Source organism: Toxorhynchites rutilus, chromosome 1 (genome assembly GCF_029784135.1).
Source record: "Toxorhynchites rutilus septentrionalis strain SRP chromosome 1, ASM2978413v1, whole genome shotgun sequence".
Classification (NCBI taxonomy): Eukaryota; Metazoa; Arthropoda; class Insecta; order Diptera; family Culicidae; genus Toxorhynchites; species Toxorhynchites rutilus.
In genome coordinates this window covers 126,443,470-126,470,385 of record NC_073744.1, presented here as the reverse complement: position 1 = coordinate 126,470,385, position 26,916 = coordinate 126,443,470, and the positions used below count along the sequence as shown (strand labels likewise).

The window sequence follows — 26,916 nt, the reverse complement described above, 5'->3', positions numbered from 1 at the left end:
ACGGTCAACATTTAAAATAGCGGAAGGTGGCTCGCCCAGATAAATGGAGTGCAGATCATTGACGAGTACCAGGTCGAGGAGCTTGCCATTCACGTTGGCAAGATCGTTGATTTGTCTGAGTCCTGTAGACAATGAAGACTCATCCAGAGCAACCTCCTGTTCGGATGAGGCATTGAGCGGCAAAAATCCTTGTACATCATCATCAAAATTCCATGCCAAATTGGGCAAATTATAATCACCCAAGACGATAGTCGCGTTTCGAGGGCTGGCCATTTCGAGTAACTGTAGGACGGTGTCGGCATGTTTAGTATAGATATCGATATATATGCAACACAGGAACAGCGATTCGCGTGGAAGAATGACTTGCACAGTAACTTGCTCGAGATTCTCGCAGTCTTCAAGATGTACGGTTTTCTGACGTAGAACGACGTCTTTCAGGAAGAGTGCCAAACCAGAAAACAGGTCACGTTTTCATGAAATAAAGTTAACGTTAATAACTATATTCATTGTGAACGAATTCTCATGATTTGCATACAAATCGAATCAAATTTCTAAGATTTGTTTGATATGCTATACATTACAATTCGCTAATCTCTGAACGGTTTAAATTCATGAAAACTGGAAGAACTTCCTTTTTCCCATACATTTGTTCGGCCGATTTGTGTGCTAACCCTACCCGTATTTCGAATGCTTATAACTCGAACATTTCTTAACAGATCGGAAAGATGTTTGCATCAATTGATAGGAAATATTTCTACGCGTCTATCACAATTTATAAAATACTAGCTGACCCGGCAAACGTTGTTTTGCCATAAAAATTATTTCTAGTGAATATGTTGGTTGTTAAATAAAAAATAACTAATGTATTGTAAGTGTGTTTAAACGTTTTAACGATCTACATATACGTGAAACGATCGTTACTCTTGTGTTTGACATACAGAGGAATAGAGCGCCAAGTCGATGGCCACCGACAAAAATTGAAAAAAAAACACAAATCATTCTTTGTATTTCAGTTCCGATGTATTTCACTAACGAATCTGAAGTGAAAATAGGAATATATTTTTGTCGTAAAGTAGACAAATTAAATGAAGAATATCAATATAAATTTCGTTGTTGCAAATATATTTGTTGCTCTTCATCGAACCACAGAATTCAACATTAATATGAGTATTGAATGTTTTGCTCAGCTGAGGCGAATATGGCACTGCCGAACGATTTTCCATGTCAATGTTTGCGTTGTTAATTTTTATGAATGATTGTCTGTCATAATCAGTTTTTAGTCGTTGACATATTGGACATCCACCTAAGGTTGCGGTCGTGTCGTTGGTGAATTCTTTGAGAAAATGCGTTGTACACTTTCCATCTGCTATGCAGGGCTATAAAAGATTTAGATTACCGCATTGTCATGAACCATGTTTGTGGTAACAATATCGAACAATAAAAGCAATTTTAAGTTGTTGAAATTTGAATGAAAATTTTTAACAATTATCTATTGAACGTCTTGCATTTCAACCAAAATATCATCCAAAATATAAAATAATTATCAGAGACTATTCTTGTTCAAGATACCTGAAAAGAATGTATTATTTTGCTACACAGAACACACAAAAGAGCCATATTTCATTTTTTTTTTGTTTTAGAAGCGTGTTTATTCCACTCGAAAATTTATAGCAATTTACGCTTCACAGAAATGGAACACGAAGCTCAATGACTGGAATTTTTGAGAATATTATACTATCGATTTCCTCAGAGCGTATTTAGTCGATTATCCAAATTAAAAATGTGTATATGAGGTAATCCCAATTTTTTTGTAATTTTGCCATCCAGCCGAATAAATTCAGCAAGGTGTGGAATCGAATACATGTATCGTTGTAATGAAGCTCGTTCTACATTTCATTCATTTTTTTTGTTCGTACACACGTTTTGTAATATCATGACAATGCATGTGTTTAGACCTGGCAATATCGAAGGCTGCGTCGGCGTTGCTCATGATAGCGTCTGGCAAGTGAGTGTATTTTTCCTCACTCCGCTTCTGATTGTTTAGAATCGCAGTCGTTCGCAAGTCATTCTACGTTAAGATGGTGAACTTTAGGAACATTAGAGACATTAGTACCATTGAAGTAGAAGATGGAGAGTGTCGTTTGAACGGTGGGTGTCAACAATGAGCTCCATATTGTTGTTTCTTCTTCGAATCACAATTTTTCGCGTCACTGTGCAGTCACCTACCATGACTCCAGCAATGTATTCAACGACATACGCATTGAATGTATACATTGAATAGAATTTATGAAAATAACGTGATCGTCACCTTGCAAACCGAGCATGTATGATATGAAGAATTTCAATAATTCATTATGTTTATTCAAAAAGTCTTCCAGCTCGCTGGCAATACGCATGGCTTTAGCAGAATTAAAGTTATTGGCGCATGTGAGGATTAATGTTCAATGAAGTGAACTTTGCGCCATCTGTCATTTAACAACGTAAATAAATTCGCTATCTTTGAAAAACAAACTACGGGTCGATTATTTGAATATTATTTATACCAAAATAATAAAATCGCGATTAAAAATAGGAGATAGGGGTGAACCTTTGAGGTTATATATAGTTTCATGCCAAATTTGAGAAAAAATAGAAATCAAAATTATTTACATTTTTTTTGGCATAGGGCCACCCTAATCGGTATTGAACACACGGTAATTGGTACCCTAGCGGTATCATATATAGTTTACGTCTTATTCTTATGCCTACCAAATTTTTTGTACATAATTTCTTGAAAATCGTTCGAGCCGTTTCGGAGGAGTTCAACCACGGACATCGTGACACGAGAATTTTATATATAAGATTATTTTTCATGAGATGAACAATTGAACAACTGTAAAATGTCAAGCGTTATCTAAACGCCCTAACTGCCAATATTTGATTTGCCCGATTTACGGTTTCCCCAACTCACACTTCAAAATTGATGTACCTGTAGAAATCCACTCTGCAAATATACATGCAAGTCGGGTGTATTTTTGTTCCCACCAAGCTGTGTTTCCCTAACACGGACTTCTAAATCAATGTGCCTGAGGGAATCCGCTTTGTCAAAACATGCAAGTCGGGGTTATTTTTTTCCCACTGAGCTGTGTATCCCTAACACGGACTTCAAAATTAATGTGCCTGGGGGAATCTGCTTTGCAAATACATGCAAGTCAGGGGTATTTTTTGATGTTGAGTACTTTTGTACTCGCTTGTCGTTGTGTATACCGGAATATGTTTCCCTAAAACGTACTTATGAACTGAGAAGCCTGGGAAAATCGTTATTTCAGATACTAGAGGTGAACGTACCTTCGCGGTTCGAGAATTTCGTAAACATGAGATGTGCATTATTTCAGAGGGAAATGTAAAATACAATGATCGTTTGACAATTCTTCCGTTCGCATATTTTGGTAGTTCTAGACATATCTATGCCGAGCAATACGAGGTATGGCTATTAAATAACGAGACTGGTTACGAAAGAGGGTTATATTTTAAAAATTACGGTACAACGATATGCTCCCCTTCAATATGCTTCCCTTGGCTCCTCACACACCTTTCCATACTTTTTTTCATTAATCGAAGCAGTGCTGAAACTCTTCTTTTGTGATGGCGTTCAAAAACCGCGTCGCTTTCTCCTTCGCCTCTTCTGCGGACTGAAATCGGGTATCTTTCAACATTGGATTTGATCTTGGGGAATAGAAAAAAGTCGCATCTGGCTAGATCTGGCGAGTACGGGGCATGTTCGTGCACTGGAATGCCCTTAGCGGCTAAAAATTGCTTCACCGATAGCGCGATATGGGCAGGTGCGTTGTTGTTCGTGTTTTTCGTCACACATGATTTCCGACGCGCGCTATAAACCACCTTCCATTCAAACCACTGCTGCTCGCAAACTACAATAGTGACAAAAACGTGTGTTCGTACGTTTACAGCAGACACTTCAAGCTACCGAACGCACTATTCGTTTTTCCCTCCACCCCTATAGGGGGCCCTTCAGGCGCACTGTCTCGTTTCTTAATAGCCATACCTCGTAGAACCCTGATAATTCATGAAAGTGAGTTCCATAGTAATTCTATAGAGCTTCCCGAGATAATCGGGACTCTACTGTATAACCGTAAAATATTACATGTTTACATGCCATACAAATGGAACACAAATTTCTGCATAACTCGAGAACCAATCAAGCAAATCGAGCCAAATTTGGCATGTGGAGATTTTATGGTTTCTTTGGTGGTTACTTACCCCTTCCCTCCTCTCTAAGTTGAGGGCTGCCATACAAACGAAAAAGAATCTGCATAGCTCATGAACTAATCAAGCAAACGGGAACAAATTTTGCATATGGAGAATTTAGGGGGCTATAATTGTTCATATGGTGGTTTGACAATCCTTCCCCCTCTTTATAGGCGAGGGGGCTGACATATAAATGAAACACAAACTTGTACAAAACTAATCAACTGAATGGAGCCAAATTTGGGATGTGAGGGTTTTTGGATACGAGGAATGTTTCTATGATGGTATGACACTCCTCTCTCCTCTGAATTGGAGAGGGACTCCAGTAAAAATAATACAAATATTTCAACTAAACATATTCCAACCAAACATGACAATTGAAAATTTTCGGAAAACTCTGAATGAAAATGGGAAAATTAGGAAAATTCAAATTCGCATATGCTCTACAATTACATAGTGACAAACGCTGTTAGTCCCTTTGATGTTTGTGCTAACGAAATTGATTTTTGTTCGAAAGTGGAAATGGATTTTAATGTAATAGAACGCTCTCCTATATCTTTTTCCATCTATACAAAAAATGAATCACCGAATGGGTTGATAATAGCAAAACTCGAGAAAGGAATTGTCCGATTTAGGACTGTCTTTATTCCATCATATTTTCTGTATCAAACATTTATTCCATGTAACGGAGAAACAAGTTATTTGCAAGTGGTTGAAAAATCTTCGAGAATTGTGTCTGAAAATAATCTGATATTATAATGAGGAGTTTTGGTAGAAGTACTTGGAAATTTATAGTAAAAGGTTAATTACCCTTCAAGGTAGATTAGAAGATCAATCAATGAACAGTTCTGCGATTGGACCCATGAACGGGCACTTAATAAGAAAACGTGAATGTGATAAAATAAAATGATAAAATAAATTTTTGGGCGGGACGAAGTTTGCTGGGTAAGCTAGTCATTCTATAAAAAGAAAATAACCGCAACTTTATTATTTTAGAGTTCTATTATTAATTATCGGCGGATGTTTCGAGTAAATCGACATTTTGTATATTCATAAAGCATTTATTTTCCAATACACCCAAGTAGAGTAAAGTCTTCCTCAACTACCAGTTGCAACGAGAAAATGGTATAAATTATTTAAGAGGGTATTCTAATGTAGAGACACGAATTTCGAACATTTTTTCGAGCTCCGTAAAAATAAAACAAAGAATATTTTTACTATACATTTATCATTATTTGTTCATCTATCTTTTAACAATAAAACAACAAAACAATAAAACTAATAGAACGGAGAAAAAATATTCATGACTAGAATAGTTAAGAGCTGATAAAGTGAGAGGGTTAAAAAAAGTTGTGTCTTGGCGAACACGATCTCAGACCTTCTTTTTTTTTTATTTAAATCGTTTATTTTTACAGTCTCAGTTACATAAGTATAAAGGAGCCAAACTCCTATCTGTATTGTTACAAGTATATATAACATTTTTCATTAATTCTAGTGTTAATGGAGTAGAGAACCGATTACTCGCGGTTTGCTCGAGTTTAGAAGGGTGACATTTTTTCAGGAAAAGGAAGGGATATAAGGATATGTTGACAATGTTCACACTCACATTCGCACTCACATTCATCATACTCAATTCTTAAGCCTATCTTATATCTAATATGTATTTACATTTCACCTTATTCTATTGTTAGTAAGAAGGGATTTGATTTCTCGAGAAGGAAAAGGAAAAGGAGAATATAAGGATATAAGGACAATCACACACGAAGATCGATAACTTTTAAGAAGACATATATTTGGGACATGTAATCAAGGTCTAACCGAGCCAACACATCTCTCACCGGCACATTGGGCTGTCTTCCTCTGGCCCGAAGAGAGTTTACTAAATTCGATCTGGCAACAAGATACACCTCGCACGACCAAACAACGTGTTCGATGTCGTGGTAACCTTGGCCACAAGCACAGATATTGCCATCGGCAAGATTAAAACGAAAGAGTAGCGCGTCTAACGAACAGTGATTGGACATGAGTCGAGAGAAGGTGCGAATAAAGTCCCGACTCAAGTCCAGACTTTTGAACCATGGTTTGAGGCTAACCTTAGGGATAATCGAGTGAAGCCACCGACCCAATTCATCTTCGTTCCACTTACGTTGCCAGTTAACGATGGTATTTTTACGGACTAAAGAATAAAATTCATTGAAGGCGATTTGACGCTGATAAATATCGCCTTCAATTGCACCTACCTTTGCCAATGATTCAGCCCTCTCATTACCCGGAATTGAGCAATGTGAGGGGACCCAGACAAAGGTAATGTCATAACAGCGTCTGGTTAAAGCACTCAAAATGTCTCGTATTCTCTCAAGGAAGTACGGCGAGTACTTTTCCGGCCTCACTGAACGGATAGCTTCGACAGAGCTAAGACTATCCGTTACAATGTAATAGTGTTCAACAGGTCGTGAGGCGATGCTGTCCAGCGCCCAGTGTATTGCTGCCAATTCAGCAATATACACTGAGCAAGGATTCTGAAGACTGTGGGAGGTGCTAAAAAATTCGTTGAACACTCCAAATCCTGTGGACTCATTCATAGAGGACCCATCAGTAAAGTACATATTATCACAATTGATACGCCCATACTTTGCATTGAAGATCGTAGGAACGATCCCCGATCGATGATAATCTGGAATTCCATGGATTTTCTCCTTCATGAACAGATCAAAATGTACAGAGGAATTGATGTAGTCATGAAAACAAACACGGTTGGGAATATACGAAGAAGGAACAACCTGCATGGAGATGAATTCATGATATGAACTCATGAATCCGGAGTGAAAATTTAGCTCGATCAGCTGCTCAAAATTTCCGATCACCAATGGGTTCATAACCTTACACCGGATGAAGAACCGAAGAGATAATAAATTGAAGCGAACTTTTAGTGGGAGTACGCCTGCCAAAACCTCGAGACTCATGGTATGCGTTGAGGGCATACATCCCAACGCAATACGGAGACAAAGATACTGAATTCGCTCGAGTTTAATGAGGTGTGTTTTGGCAGATGATTGAAAACAGAAACTGCCATACTCCACCACTGAGAGAATAGTTGTTCGATACAACATTATAAGATCTTCGGGATGGGCTCCCCACCAGGTGCCGGTAATTGTACGGAGAAAGTTTATTCTTTGTTGGCATTTTTTACTCAGATACCTAATATGGGCCCCCCAAGTACATTTGAAGTCGAACCAGACCCCAAGATACTTGAATGATATAGCATGAGTGATCGGTTTACCCAAAAGTTGAAGCTTTGGTTTTTGCTGGTCTATGCTTCCTAGAAAAAACCACCATCTCTGTTTTCTCCGTGGAGAATTCGATCCCTAGCCCAATGGCCCAGGTTGAAAAATTGTTCAAAGTATCTTGTAAGGGTTCTTGCAGGTCGGATTCTTTTGATCCTACGACAGACACTACTCCATCATCTGCAAGTTGTCTTAAGCTGCAATTTTGTGTAAGGCAATTGTCAATGTCGCTTACATAGAATTTGTACAAAAGGGGGCTTAAACAGGAGCCCTGAGGGAGGCCCATGTAAGAGACCCGACTCACTGCCGAATCTCCGTGAGAAAAATTCAAATGTTTCTCACAAAGCAAGTTATATAACATATTATTCAATAGAGGCGGTAGACCCCGAGAGTGTAATTTATCTGACAAAACCTCTATTGAAACAGAATCAAAGGCCCCCTTTATGTCCAAGAATATTGAAGCCATTTGTTTTTTTTTTCGGCGTAAGTCATTTGAATTTCTGAAGAAAGCAACGCAAGACAATCATTCGTCCCCTTGCCCCTGCGGAACCCATATTGTGTATCTGAGAGTAAGCCATTCGTTTCAACCCAACGATCAAGGCGAAACAAGATCATTTTCTCCAACAATTTCCGTATACAAGACAGCATTGCTATTGGGCGGTACGAATTGAAGTCGGACGCGGGTTTTCCGGGTTTTTGAATAGCTATAATTCGCACTTGTCTCCAATCATCTGGAACAATATTATGCTCCAGAAACCGATTGAATAAATTTAACAAGCGATGTTTCGCCACATCAGGGAGGTGTTTCAACAAGTTGAACTTAATTCTATCCGTTCCTGGAGCCGAATTGTTACAAGAAAGGAGAGCAAGAGAGAATTCTACCATCGAAAACTCAGAATCAAGATCACACTTATCTTGTGGTATATCTCGAACAATTTTTTGCACAGAAACGGAATCGGGACAAACCTTCCGTGCAAATTTAAAAATCCATCGATGTGAATATTCTTCGCTTTCATTCGATGAAGAGCGATTTCTCATGTTTCGAGCCACTTTCCATCATTTTTTCATTGACGTTTCTCGTGACAAACCTCCCACGAAAGTTCGCCAATAAGCACGTTTTTTCCCTTTGATCAAGTTTTAAATTGATTTTCAAGGTCCAAATACGATTGAAAATTTTCAATGGTTCCACGTTTCCGAAAAGTTTTGAATGCGTTCGATTTATCCTGATAAAGCTTGGAACATTGGCTATCCCACCATGGATTGGGAGGCCTTCGACGAATAGTGGAGCCTGGGATGGGTTTCGTTTGAGCGCGAACCGCGCTGTCATATATCAAACGAGAAAGGAAGTTATACTCCTCCAATGGAGGTAAACCATCTCTGGAATTGATGGCTACAGCAATCGCGTCCGCATATTTTTTCCAGTCAATGTGTCTTGTGAGGTCATATGCCATGTTTATAGATTCAGAAGAATTCGACCCAATGGTGATGGAAATTTTGATTGGCAAGTGGTCACTACCGTTGGGGTCCTGGATTACATTCCACTTGCAATCTAACGATAGTGAATTCGAGCAAAGCGAGAGGTCAAGAGCACTTGGGTTAGCAGGAGGTTTAGGCACACGTGTTGTTTCCCCAGTGTTCAAAACGGTCATATTGAAGTTGTTACAAAGGTCATATATCAACGATGAACGATTGTCGTCGTACTGTTCCCCCAGGCAGTTCCGTGAGAGTTGAAGTCTCCCAAGATCAATCGTGGCTCAGGAAGGAGTGAGCACATGTCAACAAGTTGCTTGCTAACCGCAGCTCTCGGAGGCCAATACTAGCTGACAATACAGAGGTCTTTGCCTCTGATGTTTGCATGACAAGCAACAGCTTCGATCCCTCCAATAGGTGGAAGTTCAATTCTAAAAAATGGGTGGCACTTATTGATACCCAATAGCACCCCTCCGTATCTGTCATCACGGTCCAAGCGTATTATATTAAAATCGTGGAAAGAGAGATCATTTTGAGAAGAGAGCCAGGTTTCGGACAGAGCAAAAACATCACAATTGAATTTATGAATTAGAAATTTGAAAGTATCCAATTTAGGGATAAGACTACGACAATTCCACTGTAAAACAGTGATATCTCCGACCTCTCTATTTAAATTAGACATCAAGAGAGATAATCATTGCAAGGAGGGGCCATGTTTGCATCAATTGTTGCAAAATTGTCTTTAATACTGGAAGCATTGAAATGACAATGGTTCTGATGGAGTCGGAAACATTAAAACACTTGAAGATTTGGTCCAAAAGGTCAGACAACTTTATAAATCCCGATTGGGAAGTTGAACTGGACGGAAAAACAGGGACAGTTGGGGTTTTTGATGTCCCCTCGAGTGCTGGGCCATTCGAAGGTGAATTATTCCCACGGAAACCAGGAGGAACCTGATTTTGCTTGTCCGCTGCACTCGATTTTTTAGGCATGCTAACAGGGGGTATAACCGGAGGGTCTTGTCCTTGAACTTTGGTAGTGGTCACATTTTTGCGCCGGGGATTCCCTTGGAAAATGAACGGTGTGCCCCCGTTAGCTGTGTCCGCTTCTATTTCGTCAACGGGCAACGTGGCGAAGACATTTTGTGTGTTGATTGGTTGTTGTTGTTGGGCCAGTGGAGAAGCGCCCTTTAAAATATCCGCAAAAGTGCGTTCCGAGCGTTCCTTCAAAGAGCGCTTCTGTTTCTCCCAGCGACTCTTGTAAGTTTCACAAGCTGAGAGCACGTGTGGGGATCCCCCGCAATATGGACACTTATGCTCAGTCGCACTGCAGGATTCCCCCACATGTTGCTCTCCGCAAGTTGCACAGCGCTACTTGTTGGCACAATAATCTGAAGTGTGACCAACTGACTTGCATTTGTTGCAAGTCATGGGCTTTGGCACGAAGAGTCGCACAGGCAGTCTCAATTTGTCCACCATGACGTAGTCAGGGAGGGCCGAACCAGCAAAAGTTACTCGAAACGAGTCTGACGGCGTGAATTTCGTTTTACCCTCTTCTTGGGATACTTTACCTAGTTGGCGACTGTCCAAAATTTTAACGCCCACCATAGGGAGTCTTTTGAATTTACCAACTCCTTCTTTTATCAATTGGCACGTCAGACCCGTTTCAGTTACCACCCCCGAGATTTCTACGTCATGGGAGGGCACGTAGACACGATACTCTAGGGTGAACCTCTCGTCGATCACAATTGCATTTGCGTGTTTCCGATCACTCACGACAACACGCAGTTTGTTCGGCCTAACCTTAGAGATTTCGACCACGGAGGAATAATATCTTGCCAGATCTTTCGAAACCTGAATGACATTAATAGACTTCCCTTTAGGTTTGGGCCGGAAAAAAACAACCCATGGACCAGCTCCAGGTGCATCGTCTGGATAGACCTTGACACGAGGAGAGGAAACAACTGAGGGGGAGGACGAGGTCGATTGTTGAGCGGGAGCGGGATCAGAAGGACTGGGAGGCAAGTTTGGGAGTTGAGCGGAAGCGGAAGCGGGAGATTGAGGGGGCGAAGAGGAAAAGTTTGCCAATTTTCTTGAGGGGGGCTTGTTGAGGTTAATTAACTCTTTCTCTGAAGAGACATCTTCTGAGGGGTGAACGCGTTTGAGCGACTTCCCAGCCCCCGTTGTAGCTAGTGAGGAGGGAACAGTAGTTTCAATCTCCATTTCAACTTGACCTTCTGCCATTACGGCAGATATAAAATAATATAATTTTGAATTCTTCTATCTTCCTAATCCTAATATATAAATTATACCTAAATCGCACATCAATGCGAATTAAATGAAACGGTGTCCCAATCGAACCGCGTGGCAATCGCTCGGTACAGCTGCAACGGTAAATCGCACCACAACACGATGATGGAATCGATGACGATGATAAAGCACACACAGCGGTGATACGGCACACGCACCGCGCCCGCGGTGGAGGACTTCTTTCTCACACTGGTTGTGATTGCTGCTCCTCTCACTCGCGCAATAAAGAGAACCCCGTTAGGGCGAAACAAATTCACCAGCCACGAACTGTATACGGTATAATCTCCACTATATGATAGACGCGAACAAATTTGCGACCGATGTCTTCGGACTGCGCGAGCTGAATGACAGACCTTCTTGTATCTGGAACAAAAAAAAATCAGATTCTGGATCAGTAAATATGCCGCTATCGCATGAACCTCGGACAGGTCGAAAACATCTTTTTTGACTAAATGGTGGCTGTTTGAAAAACAAAATGCGGTTCAAAACGTTTTTCTCTTACGTTTCCCGATTTTTTTAAAATAGTAAAATTCAAAAAATATCATGTTTTAGAGGTTCATGCGATAGAGAAGTGCCTGCAGATTGTGCCCATATTAATTCGTCATGAATCGGTTCAGTAGAACTTGAGATATCGTGTACGCCAGTTTGGAAAACCTAGTTTCGAGAAAAACGCGTTTGAAGTTCTTTGTTATGACCGTACTAGGTTAGATATCGCATCACTAAAATGGCTCTAACTCGGTAAATAATAGGATTTTCGATAAGTCATTTTTAGGATATATTCTTAAATGCCTAAACTACAGAAATTTGAAGGAAATTTCTAGACTAGAATACTCCCTTAACTCTGTGACCTCCTCTCAAATCGATGACCAGACGATGTTTTAAGTACCGTTTCCAAACGTTATCGCTAGTCAATGTTATTCGACAAATAAGATCAGCAATGTTGATGACAACAGCTATTCAGATTATTATCACGGTGAAACACTGGATCTAATGAACGACGTCTCGCTTTTTTCCGGATCTGGCACCATCTTAATCTCAAGTTTAATTTCGTGCCCTAATCACGCAATCTTGCCGTGCCATCAGCTGCCTCTAATGGCGAGCTCTTCGTTTGCCAGAACACAGTTCGAATGTCAGCAGCAAGCAGCCTCTCCAATTAGACGAAAAGCTTTTCTGATTGAAACGAAGTGATTTTTTTTTCTCTTTCTACCGGAATGAACATTGAGTGTGGCTGTATCGAATTTTCTATATCTGCTCCGAATGAAAATAGTTTGACCCACCCGAATGCGCCTTTTTTTACGATCCGTCTCCACAGAACAGATGCAAATTGAAAACCCCCAACCCAATAAAGCCAACGGCGCCACGCGATGTCGTTCAGTGTTGTTGGGGCTTCGGATATTGGACTCAACCATTTGCTGCTTCCTCATGACAGGTCGGGCACTTGACATTGGAATTCCGTTCGCACGTTGTGTCAAACCTTCGGCTGTTCAACATTTGCCATTCAAAGAACTTCGTAGCATTGTGTTGTATCAACGGTTTGATTGATACCCTCAACCAATGATTGAATCTGTGCGACAGACGCAAAACTATCTCAAGGTTTTGGTTTATCAGTTTGGTCTCTACTGAAAATCAATACAAAACTATTCCTAACCCCAGCAGATGCTGCCAAATCCCTGCTGGTGCAACATTTTCCGCCGAATGACGCTCTTCCTCCATGATATCTCGCCAGGAAGTGAAAAAAGGGAAACTCGTAGCTGTTAATAAGAATGCAAAAAATGTGTGTTCCTGTTTGTTGGTGGCATCAGTAGTGGCAACGCGTCAGCAAGAGAAACAGTATCTGTTTCTGTGAGTAAAGTACTGCCCTAGTTGTCCGTTCTATGACGCGATCCTACAGAGAGATGCGAGATGCTGTGGTATGCGAGTTTGTAGCATCATGGTGGGGGTGGGAAAAAATAACATCACACACAGCATAGCTCATCCAGCAGGAAGTCAACATACAAAGTATCGCACCGAAAGCGCCGTCTAATGGAATGAATGCTTCTCCCCTTTGGGAGGTGATGGGTGGGTGGATCTGTGGGCGAGAAAAGACTGGTAAATATCACGCAGTGGCAGCAGCAACAGCACCAAGGCAGAACACGCTTTGAATCGCTGAAGTTGAAGAGATACAATCACAACATGAACACCGGAATGTGGGAAAAACACTGGGTTTCAATGTAAAGTGATATAATAAAGATTACGCCACCAGAGGAGAGGAAGATGAAACGCCGCCGCATAAAGTTGGGAAGGCTTATTACAATTTTTAGCGGAATGTAGACTGCTACTGTTGGTGGTATCCTGGATTGGAAGGAAGCAGGAGGGTAGAGGAAGGTTGTAGGTTGTAAAAAATTGGTTTTAATATAAGAACCGTGCCATGTGCACCTTCGCTCTCGTGGATGGAGGCTCGTAAAGATAGAGCGGCTGTTGCTACGGCTGAAATGCGCTCCGGGAAAGCTTGTGTTTTCCCGACTCGGCCGTATGTTTCCGTTGTCGTGTGGAATGCAGGATAAGGATTTGGTCTGAGGAAAAGAATGGGGAGCTATGAGTTTAGTATACAAGAAACGTCGTCGAGGGAAACACATTAAGTTCACTGAGTGTCAAATTGAATTGATATTTATTTCAACATTTTTGAGCATTAGGAGTTTTTAAACATTTGAAATATACATATAAAGCATGTGGTAAAACATTGAATTAAATTACAAATCCTTTTCACCGTACTTCTTATTTCAATCATTTATCAAACAATGAATATTGCATTGCAAAAATAAAATTCAGATTTTAACACACTCGCTGGAAATCCGGAAGATTTGCCTAATCCAACCATTTTGTCTATCCCTTGTATATTGTGAACAGCCAATAATCAGAACCTCCCGCATCTTTAGGTTTGTTGTATGACAATCCAAATGTTACTTCAAAACTTCATAAATTAATTTCTAATAGAATCGATCAACAAAGGTTATTTCGGAACTTTTTCCCTTTTTTCCAATTTCAGTGAGGATGATTCTTATGAGGCCATATTCCAATTTTATTTTCGAATTTTGTGCAAACGTAAGAACCACTCACAGATACTCACAAGGACGCGACGCGAGACAACACGCAACACTTATCGTTTTTTTCCAACTTGAACAATTCACGCTCGGAATCGGTTGACATAAAGGTAAATTTTGAACCGTATCCAGACGTAAGAACGATAATTGTTATGTCTTTTCTCGAGTCGCGTGAGTACACTGGAGAAATAGTTTAGTAAAAGCAGCTACCAAATCTTTAGTAGCCAAAACATTGGTAAAATATACAATTTTTTTGTAAATATTACCAAAATTCAGTAAAAGCAATGTCAGATTCATTGAACGTCCCTACCAGAGATTCGTATATTTTACTTCATATCATTAGTAATCTTGTTTTTTCGTCATACCTAACATCTGTGATGTGCGCTCTTTGCAATCGCCATTTCTCTTTGGGAAACGAAACGATTCGGGGGTAAGCGTTTTATTCTTATTATGTTTCATTGCATGTAAGCATCTCCTTGGTTGAGAATTTCCGGGGAGAAACAAACAGATGTTTTAATAATAATGACCTAATATTTGTCACTGATCATTTGATATTTCTCTCCAACTTCAGACTAAATGGACGGAGCGAACGGCAGGACAACTGTACTATCCAAAAAAATCTCAGGTAAACTTACATTTTATATTGCATATTTTATATCATTCAAATATATGTATTTTTCTTCTTCATAGAGACATGGGAATACAAAATACGGACGAAACCAGAGCCATGCAGGAAGGAAGAGAAACGGGAACTTGTTCAAGTACTCCAGACTATGGAAAAGCGTATGAAATTGATGTGGTTGAGGCTGCGTTTATAAATCTCCCCTTGTACACTGCTTATAATAATTGTAACGAGATTTATTGACGTTATTATGTATTATGTTATTATTATTGACAATAATTATTGTAGAATTGTATTGTATATAGGATAAGTTATACGTTATAATTATAATGTATTCTGAATATGTAGAGTTACATGAAATCAAATATAACTTTTAAATTGAAAATTAATTATCACAAATATTGTCATTGGACAAATGTGGGCTCCCATTCCAATCATAAAATCTACCAAACTGAAATGAGAACAATGAAGTTTGACTTCTCGCACACCGAGTGGACAAATATTGTCATCATTGAGCATCGAAGACTGCAACATACCAATTATGAGAACACTTGTAATACTAACCTCGAGCCAACCGCGAGTAATCGGTTACATATTACTAACATAGTTGTAAGCAAACATTGTCGAAATATTGAACTCCCGGCCCCGTTAGGCTGACGCCATATGAGCCTTAATAAAAATATATATTTTGGATAAAAAAAAAAAATATTGTCATTATCCCTGATGATTATCTCTCACAAATAAGAAGCAACATTTTTACTGATATTGTACATATGTTGGACCAACAAATCGTAGTTCGTTTGACATTTGTGCCTACCATTTTTCTTTCGTAGCATGTACTAATGATTAGTAGGGTAGAAAATGACTAGAAAATTGGTAACATGTACCAAAAAATTCGTCGTATTTACTAATTATTTCTCTCAGTGTACAGTGTACAAATTTAGTGAGCATTATTCGGAAAGAAATCATTACTTGAAAACTTTGTGTCTGTTTGAAGTGTAATCTTTAACGAAGTTTGTTGAAAAGGTAATACGTTACACATAAAAAATACATACTGTACGCCATTTTTGAAACATGAAACTATAGGGGGTTTTGTCTATAGGACACCACTTCATTTTCGACGTAGACGACGTGAATTATATTATTCAATCCGCTCCTTTAACACTTCGGATATTATTGAGAAATGCATCGAAATTCTCGAAATAACTCTTCAGTAGAAAATTGTAGTGATGTAGAAAGAGCCGTGGTTCTGTGAAATCAGCTGAAGATGTTCCAGAAAGGATTCATTCTATCCCTCAAATGAAAATGAGACATGTAACGATAAATATAGTTTCCACTGCTCGTTAACTCTAAAAACTTTTTGACGCTGCCTTGAAAGATCACCTAATTGCGCCTTTGGTAATGCAAAAATTAAAACAATATTTCTAGGGAAGCGAAACGAAATATTTTTTATACAGTGGTAGACATTCATTTAGCCGCACCCTATTTTTCCTCAATATGTTTAAAAATAAGTCAATTCTTTTTACAGTTTTGTTCATAAAAGACGACTATTGTTTATTTTAATCGAATTAATTCTAAAAAAAAGTATAAATTCACTTTTTGTTTTCTAAGTAATATCAAATATCAGGGTGGGCATTTGTTCAGCCGCATCCTAAAATATCAATAAAAGAAAATTTGTGCGGTATGTCCACCTCCATTTCGGATCACTTTGAAAACTCGATTTGGCATCGAGTCAGACAGCTTTTAAAGTATTGACATATTGATTATAGCCCAACATTCCTGAATTACTGCCTTGAGGCTGGAAATGTTTTCAAATTGTCATCCGTTTGCATAGACCATCTCGGCCAAGATTCTCCATAGGTTCTCTAAGGGATTGCAATCGACTGCCAGCAGGTCATTCAAGAAGCGGAATGTCCTTCTCGGCACACCATGCCTTCGATTGCTTGGAAACGTGGATCTATGCATAATCCTGCTGAAAAAACGACATCCTCGGTAGCGTTATTCTCAATATGGCCAATCAAAACGTCCTCCAGTAATTGAAGATACTTTTCGGAGTGAAAATGAAACAAATGAGAAGCTTGCTGTGATAGGAAACGGCTCCCCACACTGTCAAACTTCCGCCCCCAAAGTTTCGCTTCGATCTCACGACATGCTGTTGACTTAAATTGTACCAGTAGCAACTATAACAGTCCGGACCATCCAAATTGAACTTTTTTCGTCGGAAAATACAACATTTCTCCATTCTAGTTTCTATTCCATGTATTGCTGGGCGAAAATGAGATGGTTCTGCTTATGGGTGGCGGTCAGTTTCGGCTTCCCTTGAGGTTTCTTCCACATGATGTTTGGTGACTCATTCATGATGCACGCAATATGCCTCTTCGTTACTGGAACAACCGATTCTGCCTTAATGTTTGACAGGACATCGGTTCCTGGTTGCTTCATGTCTTATTCGACCTTTAAGACGCAAAGTAACTTTGGTGTTCCCATTTGTTGGTCGTTATATCCCATATTTCTGGCACTATTTCAAGAAATTCCGTACCACTTTCTCAGATAGACCAACTTTTGTTACGATCGAGCGATTAGAAAACTTTTGTTCACTGAATATCTTTATTATTTTCCGCCCCTCTTCCGTCAATAGAATACCTTTCGCCAATCCTTTAAATTCTACGTAAATCACTAATCTAACCAACTTCTTACGTTGCACATCTAATATTTATCTTGTAAATTGAACATTCCCAAGTATTTTTTCAAAAAAACACAGATAAAGGCTTGGTGATTATGGGAAATCTCGATTTTTATGCCCTGCGGCTAAACGTATGTCTCGGGAAAAAACGACGTTTGAATGTTTCTTCTTATTCTTCTTCTTATTTTTGGCTTTAAGGGGGTTTAAACTTTTTGAATGTTTATATCCACCGATACTGCCTTGTGTGTGTGTGATTGTGACGCACGTCCTATCAATAAAAGTGACTTAAATATACTATCACTACAGAAAATATATTCCGATAAAAAGAACATTCCTAGTTGTTTTGTAAGTGTTTCAAGTTTTTTTCAAGTGTGGCTAAACGAATGTCTATCACTGTAGACTTACAAAGACTTACAAAATTTTGAATTTTTCATCAAATACACCATTTATTTTATTGAAAACAACTACATGATTTTACACAGTAGATCATAATACGCTCACATTAAAAATACTTATCAACTTATTGCATTTTCAACGAATTTAAACAGAATCTAAAATCTAAAATCGCGGTTTGTTCACATAAAAATGACTTCCAAATTAATATGGTACATTTAAAGCAGCCGAAAAAAATTTGAATATCGCCAGATACGCTTAAAAGTCTTTGGTTAAGCAAAATAATGAAATAATATTCCAAGTGCCGCGAAAAACATTTTTTTTGTGGTTGGTAACATAGTTGCGACGGCCTTATAACGGATTAAGGTGACAGTGGAAGGAAGCCACAAATGGCTGCCACAAAGGCGCTCATTTCTTCCATCTGCCTCCCTCATCTCTCGCCCGAAATTCAATTTTGCGAAACAGTGTGAATAAAATGATCGTTTTCGCACACTTCCCATCAAGTAATGTCAACCAAACTCTAATCGATTGCTCACAAAGTATTATATTTTCATTTGCCGTCGCAATGTATAACACAAAACGTTGGAAAACTCGAGCTGGTGCTCTGAAAGTAAATTTTTCATTTTCAAATTTTCCACAATGGTTTTGTTTTGTATTGGTGAAAGCATCGTTATTTTTTTCGACACTAATGCCAAACAACATTATCGAAACAGCTATGAAAACCACTCAATAAAATGTTATTCCTGAGTGATAGCGTTTCATGTCATGAAAACCAATAAAATAAAATTGTGATGGTATCAATACAATTATAATATTTACGTTTAATGGGTCTATAATGTAAGTTTTAGCAACTTTAACATTGTTTAAAAAAAATGTATTGCAGAGCTCGGAACACTGCCACGGCTGCCTATGCTTTCAAAAATAATAAACGGATAAGTATTACATTCAATCAAAATGCCTCGGCCAACGAAGAGAAGGGTTATGGCGGGTTTACATTAGGGAGATCTATAGCTATAGATGGATTTATTCGCGTGAAAATAGGTGTAAACGGGTGAGAATAAATATGATATACTTATTCGAGGTATATATAACTTGAATAAATTCAGTATATGTAAACGCTTGTGAATTTCTCACTGGTGAGAAATCACTAAAGTTGGATGCAGTTCTACTTCAGGTGAATAAATTCACCGAAAATATGAATACATTCATTATAGAAGTTCACGCTAGTGTAAACGGTTGATGCGATTTCTATAAATCTCATCATATTTCTTCACATGAATATATCACTAGTCTAAACCCACCCTTAAGGTTCTCCAACGTGAATATGTGAAAACAATTCGATCAACGAAAGACAATATTGGGGAGTTACTGTGCGGAAGAACTTGTTAAAACCAAAAGAGTCCCAATTTGCTCATGTTACGCTCGCGTATAATAAGAAGTTTACTTCATATGCAAACACGCGCCACACAGTCTGCTAATTGAATTGAACTATTTACGTGTGCTCTTCTCTCACAAACACTATTACCCCATTTTCACACGTGGTTTTACCGTTACTACTACAATGACTTCCTTCCACCTTCACCTTAAATACAAACAACGAAAGAAGACAATTCAAATAAAAAAGTCGGAAAGAATCGCAATAAAAAATATGTTAAATGTTGATTGAGGAGAGTCCCTATCATGTTGGTATTATTGTTCTTAGAAAATCAGAAAATTTTGCAACTAAACAACTGAACTGACTGCTGACTGAGAGGTTCGAACTAATTAAAGAATTAATGAAGCTTCATTAATTTTATTTCGAGGAGACGATCTGGCGTAGTGGTAACATCCGTACCTTTCACGCTCAAGGTCACGAGTTCAATTCTCACTCCCGACATTCTTCCAAAAATGGAAGTAAAAGTGACGAACCAGCCAGAAGTGTTGAAAATCACTATAATACAGACAAAAAAATTTATTTAGAAAATTTGATAAGTAATATGAAACAATTGCATAAAGTATTGTCATCAAGAAATGTAGTCATGAATATAACAGCCGTGATGAATGAGAATTTAAAATATTCTTAAATTGATTATTATAGCGAGCTTCTTTACAATTCAACATATTCGTATGTTAGTGATCGCGCATATTTATTAGAATGTATTTTTGAAATAAGTCCTGCAGAAGATTTATAAGAAAATTTACCCATGACGGACTGAACGCAAATTCGAGATATACCCAACTAGCAATTCCTCATCAAGGATTTGTGGAATCGTTTATTCGATCATATATTGATTCGTTTAGCTCTACTTAGACTGAACAATTAAAGAAAATTATCTTTGTTTCACTGCATTAGTTTCTTTACCAATTTTCTAGAACAGAGAGAATCAGCTTTTCAGCACTTTGACAGACGCTTGTTAGAGTCTTTTACAGCTACTAGATAAAACTTGTTCAACTTTTGATGAGCTGTTGGAAAACATCAATAAAATGCCCGAGATTCAAACTCATGATCTTTACATCGATGATCGTCCATCGAATCATTTGCACCGTTAGACCACTTAAATATGTAATACCAAGCAGTCGAATATAAGCTTAAAAACGCTTGCAGTAAATGCTCATTTCAATAGTCTATCATGTGTTGTACAAAAGCTGCTTCGCAGTTTTTTTTCTATCCCATCTGTTTTTTTTAATTAGGCTCATTAGCAATTCAGCCATAACAGAGCCAAATTAATTCGTGTACATTTTTATTTTAAGTTAACTTTTGTATATTACACTGTAGCCATTTTTGTGCTTAAGAGTATTCCTATCCATCGATAAACCTTTGTTTTTTATCTTCTTTCTTTCTTCTTAGTTTTTCAGAGGCTTTAAACTTTGCAGTTTATTGGCCTCTAAGTTTTTTTTATCTATTACACAGTAGCCATTAAGGCGTCAGAGTATTCCTATTCTATCGATACACATGTCGCCTTTTTCGGCGTAAGAATATTCCTATTGTTCGAATGTTCACAGCGGGACTGTTGATATGAGGCTGCCATTGTTGTGTTATTAATAGGACCAACTACCGATGCAGCAGACCGTAATGTGAGCGGTAAGGGACCGTCACATGATGATTGTTTCGTTGACATAGCAGCGAGAATAACACACAATTGTCAGTTGAGAGGCCCTGAGTTATGAGCTCATGAACGTTCGCTTAGTGGCGAACACGCAACCAATTAGGCTACGAAGACCCCCTGCTACCCCCTTTCTTTGAAGTCAGAAGTGCAGTTGAGGAAACGTTTTCAAAATGTTTCTCTGGCATATTGTACAAGTAAATATCAATAAAAAATAAATATCAATAAAATCTTATAAAAATATAGCTCAGCATACCTTCTTATTAAGCACTCAATGCTATTAATGGACCATTATTCAACTAACTAGTTCAATAACAGCTATTGATTGTTTTCCTAGACGCATGATGAAACTGGTAGCGAAGTACATTATCTCGATGAAAAAGGAGTGTTTTTTCTTCATTTTTTAAAATTTAATCTTCAATCGTACCAACAACGCCAAATTATTTCCTCTAATGATAGTTATTATAACTCGAGGTAAATGGAAAATATAATACACCCAAGTAGATGTTTTTTTTTTAAAGTCCTTCAAAACATTCTCTGATATTTAATAATAAGACTTAAAAAAAAAAGTTTTATGATGTTCATGATTGATAAATCTAGTAACCGATAATTATTTTAATTTTTTTTATATATGTTTTTAGTATAAACTATGTTTAAAGTTGTTCCTAGTTTATACTTTGCTTTAATGTTTCGTTCTAAATTCATTTTCTAATAATTTGTTAAAATGGTCAACTTTGGTGGACCACAACCTGATATTTGACCTATGAGGCGCCCGCAATGACCAAAAGTTTGGCCACCCCTGCTCTAGAAAAACGATTTAGCACTCTTGTTCTAAATTACATTAGGGTCACTAAAAAAACGGTTTTTTCTCTAACTTTTATATTTAAATTTCTACATGCAATCTGTCTTAGGAAGACTTTTTTAAACATTTTTCGATGTAGAACGTGTCAATATCTCAATACTACTCATAGTTATTCCCCAAAAATACATCTGCTCTATGTGTTTGTCGTTCTTTCTGGGCCAAACATAAAGAATGTTTATTGGCGGCATTTTAAAGAATATATTTGACTGTATATAATGTGAAATTTTCAAAACTGTGTTAATTTTTTTTTTCATTTTTGGATTAATACATTGACAATTTATGCATAGCAAAATTGTTTGTCTTAGTAAGCTCTAAAAACTTTCCTCATACAGTTAAATCGGTTGTATGGAAAATAGAAAAATACTTTGCAGCTACAACATTGTCGAACTATATTTACCACTATATAAAAAAATAAGGGAGTTAGATTTTTTATTTTAGCTAAAATTTTGGTCGCCACATTTTTGACAATAAAAAAATCAACAACTTCTTGGTTTTAATCAGACATCCAAATTCAAAGTTACGTGCTTTTAAGAGAAATATCAATAATTGTGCATACCCCCTTCTGAAAAATAAGTCTTAATTTAAATTGATCTTTTGATAATGAAAATTGTGATATCGGATAGTTTGCATCATAAGTACCGGCTGATTTGGGGTGGAATTGCTATTTTAGTTGAATACCTGATAAAAAAAATCAGTTTTACTCTCGTTGGTTTGTGTGTGTGGCCTACGATTTGCGAAAAAAGCGATTTAAAATAATTAAAAAATAATGAAAATTGAGGCCACTAGTCCAAATACGCTATAATAGTGTGAGAGAAACAATAATTCGACATTTCTCATTAGGTAGAACGGTCATTATGATTGATTATGTATAGTATTGATATGTTGATATTTTGAGCATTAAATAATAAATGTGAAATTTTTTCAACATTGTAGAGCTGATTTTTGTAATTCAAACATTCGCAATTGGTGGTTATAACGAATAATGTCATTGTTTTTTTTTCTTTTTATGTATTATATGTTTTCAACAATATTGTTTTGAAGACATACTTCGAATGATTTTTCATAAATTTTTGTTATTACATTAAAAAAGTGATAATAAGTTTCAAACAAATAAAAGATGGATCCATCATTGCAAAGTATTCACAAGATACTGTTTTAAAATTCTGCTATAGTTCTTTTTTCATAACTTTGATATCCGTCTAAAGAAAATCTGCATCAATTTCTGCTTTTGGCAAATTCCTTAAATCAATCGGATGTTTTACATGAAGATTATGTTTCTGACCAACGCCACTAACCAGTTTCTGTTTCGATAATTAAATCAAACCACATGTTCCGTAAAATTGAGAACCTCATATGGGAGTAGCTCATATTATAAAGATCTTGAGATGATGAAATTCGGATTTGTTATAAGTTATAGAAAGTATTATCATTCACAAAATCTTAGAAATGGTTCTTACTAAATAATTCTAGCCTTGACCTATATTAAATGCATCTCACTGTTCAAACGAGTAAGACTGAGCTAAGAACAAGAATATGCCAGATGTCGATTAGTATACATGATAGTCAAGCTTTATCTCTAGAGTAATTCATAGAAAGAGAAACAAAATACATTCCCATAAATTCAACAACTACATTATCGACGAGCAACCAAATAATCATCCTTATCTTTGAACCTGCGTAACGCGCTAAACAAATGAACCATGGGATGAGCCCGAATGGTTCGCATCGAGATCCCGGATCATCGAGATATGATCGCAAACCGGTCATTACTAACCACTATTAACCACTTTTCTTCTACTTTTTATTAGTATTTTTCCAAATATACCCAAACTCATCCGCATTTTCGGCATATGCAATATTTTCCCCGTACTCGAACGGTTAATTAAATTGAATATTATATCTTACACTGTATTAATTTTAGCTGCATAACGTTCAAACGCTCATAAGCTAATGTCTTTTCTTTCATGAAAGAGAATGAACACTTTCATTTCACGGAGTTCATGTTTACACACAACTATCCGTGACAATGATGATAGACACAAAAAGATTAAGTGAAGTGTAAGTGAAGCAAAAGCGTATGTGGAAGTGATGTTCGTGATCAGGTTCGCAGTGTGAAACTTCTATTTCAACTATTTCAATTATTGTTGGACCTTTTTTTATTATCTAAATCTGATATTTTAGAGAAAAGTTTGTCGTAAAATTACAGTAAACAGATTTACTCCTTAAGACTTTTTCCACAAACTACACACTCTTTATTTTCCCTAAGAATAATTGTGTGTGAAGAAGTGTGTTTATTTCGTAACACGCGATATTTCTTATTAAAAAAAATGTTCCAAGGACATCTACATATCCTAAAACATATAGAACAAATGAGGGGCTTAGAATGCAAGGGGTGTAAGTGACTTGCTCGATTTCTCTTCATCAACTTTTTCTTTAGTTAATAACTCAACTGCAAAAACGTTCCAATTTAAGTTTGCTATAGTATCCGATAGATGAGGTTCTGACCTATCTTCCACATTGTTAAATACTGCTGGGAATGTATTTGCAGCTAAGTTATGACCAAAAGAGAGAGAATCGATGTGGAGAAATCGATCAAATCACTTATACCCCTTTCATTCTAAGCCCCTCAAATGCGAGCAAAGAATACGGACAGCTCAAAAGACTTCGTAAGACTTTTACGACCTCGTTTAGATTCAGAATCCCAGCTCTTTCCGGGGAGGAGGAAAGGTTCTTATGAACATTTATTTTTCCATTATAAAATAATACTACAATAGCTGCATGAAACATCACACATGTAAAAAACGGTCAAATTCATTGATCGTCTTGATATAAGTTTTTGTCGTTTCCCAACAGATGACGTTACAAGATCTTCGTGCCTCTAGCAACTATTTATAAAGAAAACATGTCGAATTATCAAAGAAACGATTTTTCCAGCCGAAGCGAACATAATTCTTCATGAAACTTGTCTATTTTGAAAACAACATTCAAGCATTGTTGAATGTTCCCAGAATAGCTATTCTCATGTTGAATATAAAGGATAAACTCGTGTCTCCGAATTTAAATACTGCCAGAAAGATCATCGTTCAGGCTTCCAATGGAATAAATCCGATTAGAATACGAAAGCGAACAAAGTTTCATGCTTCAATATTTAAAATAAAATTAAAAATTTAAATCATCTATGTGATCTATTCGCATTTTCGAATAAAAACAAGATTGTAACGATTAATTATATCGTTCTACAGCGTGTCTGGATCAACATCGTGATGAGAAAAGCTAAAAAATACTGAGCTCCCGAAAGATTATCAAATCAATCATCTAATCTGCTATAATTCGCAACAAATAGGAACCATATCTTCTGAGCAACAAGAATAAATAGAGAAAAACACAATTTGATTGATTGTACAAACCTGCATTTGCCGGGTAATCCTCGATTGTCGGACTTAATGTTTCACCCAAATCTTACACAAGAGCAACAAGTATTATATTTCAACTCTATTTTCACTACATAAAGACTTTCTTATTATTATCATTTGAATTATCTAAGTATTATCAATCACAAGCACATTTTATACACAACGCTTGGATTTCCGGAGTATTTCACAGCATATTTTCACATCAATTCATTTCATTTCGTCGAGAGCCAACACTATGTATCTTGGGCAGAATTCCGAGAAAACTCGCTGCCAAAAGCAGAGCGCACAAAAACGGAATGTTTCACTGAAAGTAACGCTTATCCATTTGTATGAAATAGATACTCCGGGAATGTGGCATCTGCACCAAATCGGACACAATCTGTTACATCTGCACGAATCCTCGAGTGCTGCAATCCGCTTTATTCATGGTGCAGTTTTCGGCCAAAGACTCCACAGGGAAATACACAGCATCAGCGAAACAATAGAAACGACGAACTCTTCCGAAAGCTGCCAACCGTTGGTCCACACATTCGAACTGAAATCCTTTTTTGGGTCATCTATCTGAACTGCTGCATACACAAGCACACACTTCACTCCTATTCAGTATTGAGCTCCAATGGGAGGATTAGCACAAATCGTTACACGAATAGGTATTGAAAACGGTTATTTCCCGTCTGTCACCATCGACCTTTCCTCGCTGGTTTTTATTTATTTTCCTATTTCGACTCTCCCAATGGGTGCCCAAACAATGGTGGCAACGAGCACATAAAAAGCAAAACAAATCACCACATTCACTTTGATGGCCAAAGCTCCTCGCCAGCCTTCGGACGATAAAGGAATCAGTCCGGGAGGTGCGCGACGGCGGCCAACACTCAACAGCTTCTTTCACACTGCAGCAATCATTGACCGCTTGAACCAAAGTATGTACACACGTATATATACAACTTCCACGGGGACAGCAAACAACAGGCAAACTCCAATGAACTTGAACTTCCTGGATGGCAGCATCCAGTGATGCTGTGTGGATGGTTTCAAATCACGCCGGAAAACGCGTGTTATCGCAACCCCACCGCCGTGAGAACTGCCGCCAAAAAGTGTTTCCCAACAGCATGCAAGTGCGGCTAGGATTCTAGGATGCCGAACGAATCGACAGGGACCCGAAGTGAACCATTAGCCGTGACCGTGACTCAAGCTACCAAACAAACCGAAAGCTCCGTCCATTTTCCCCTGCGCACGGAATGAATCCAAACAACTCCCCAACTTACTGTTCATTCCTAGGTGAACCGAAAGCCGAAGGCGATGGCAAGTGTGGCCATTTTTTTTCAATCTGGAAATTGTGGTCGTTGAAAACCCTTGAATGTGTCGCCTGAAACAAACAATTCTTTTGTGGATGTAAATGAGAGCACTCAAAACTATTGTATTTATTCTTTGTTGCTGTCTTTTCATAGTTTTATTTTAATTTTTTTAATGAT

At 37.8% G+C, this 26,916-nt stretch overlaps 1 protein-coding gene across 1 annotated transcript in view; it reads right to left on the bottom strand.

Annotated features, from left to right (window-relative positions):
• LOC129761892 (dopamine receptor 2) overlaps window positions 1–25,570 on the bottom strand; it is a 427,954-nt gene extending 402,384 nt beyond the window's left edge. The window contains exon 1 of the mRNA XM_055759725.1: window positions 25,439–25,570. The gene's annotated coding sequence lies outside the window, so the exon portion shown is untranslated. The remainder of the gene's footprint in view (window positions 1–25,438) is intronic.
• Window positions 25,571–26,916: the final 1,346 nt, after the last annotated feature.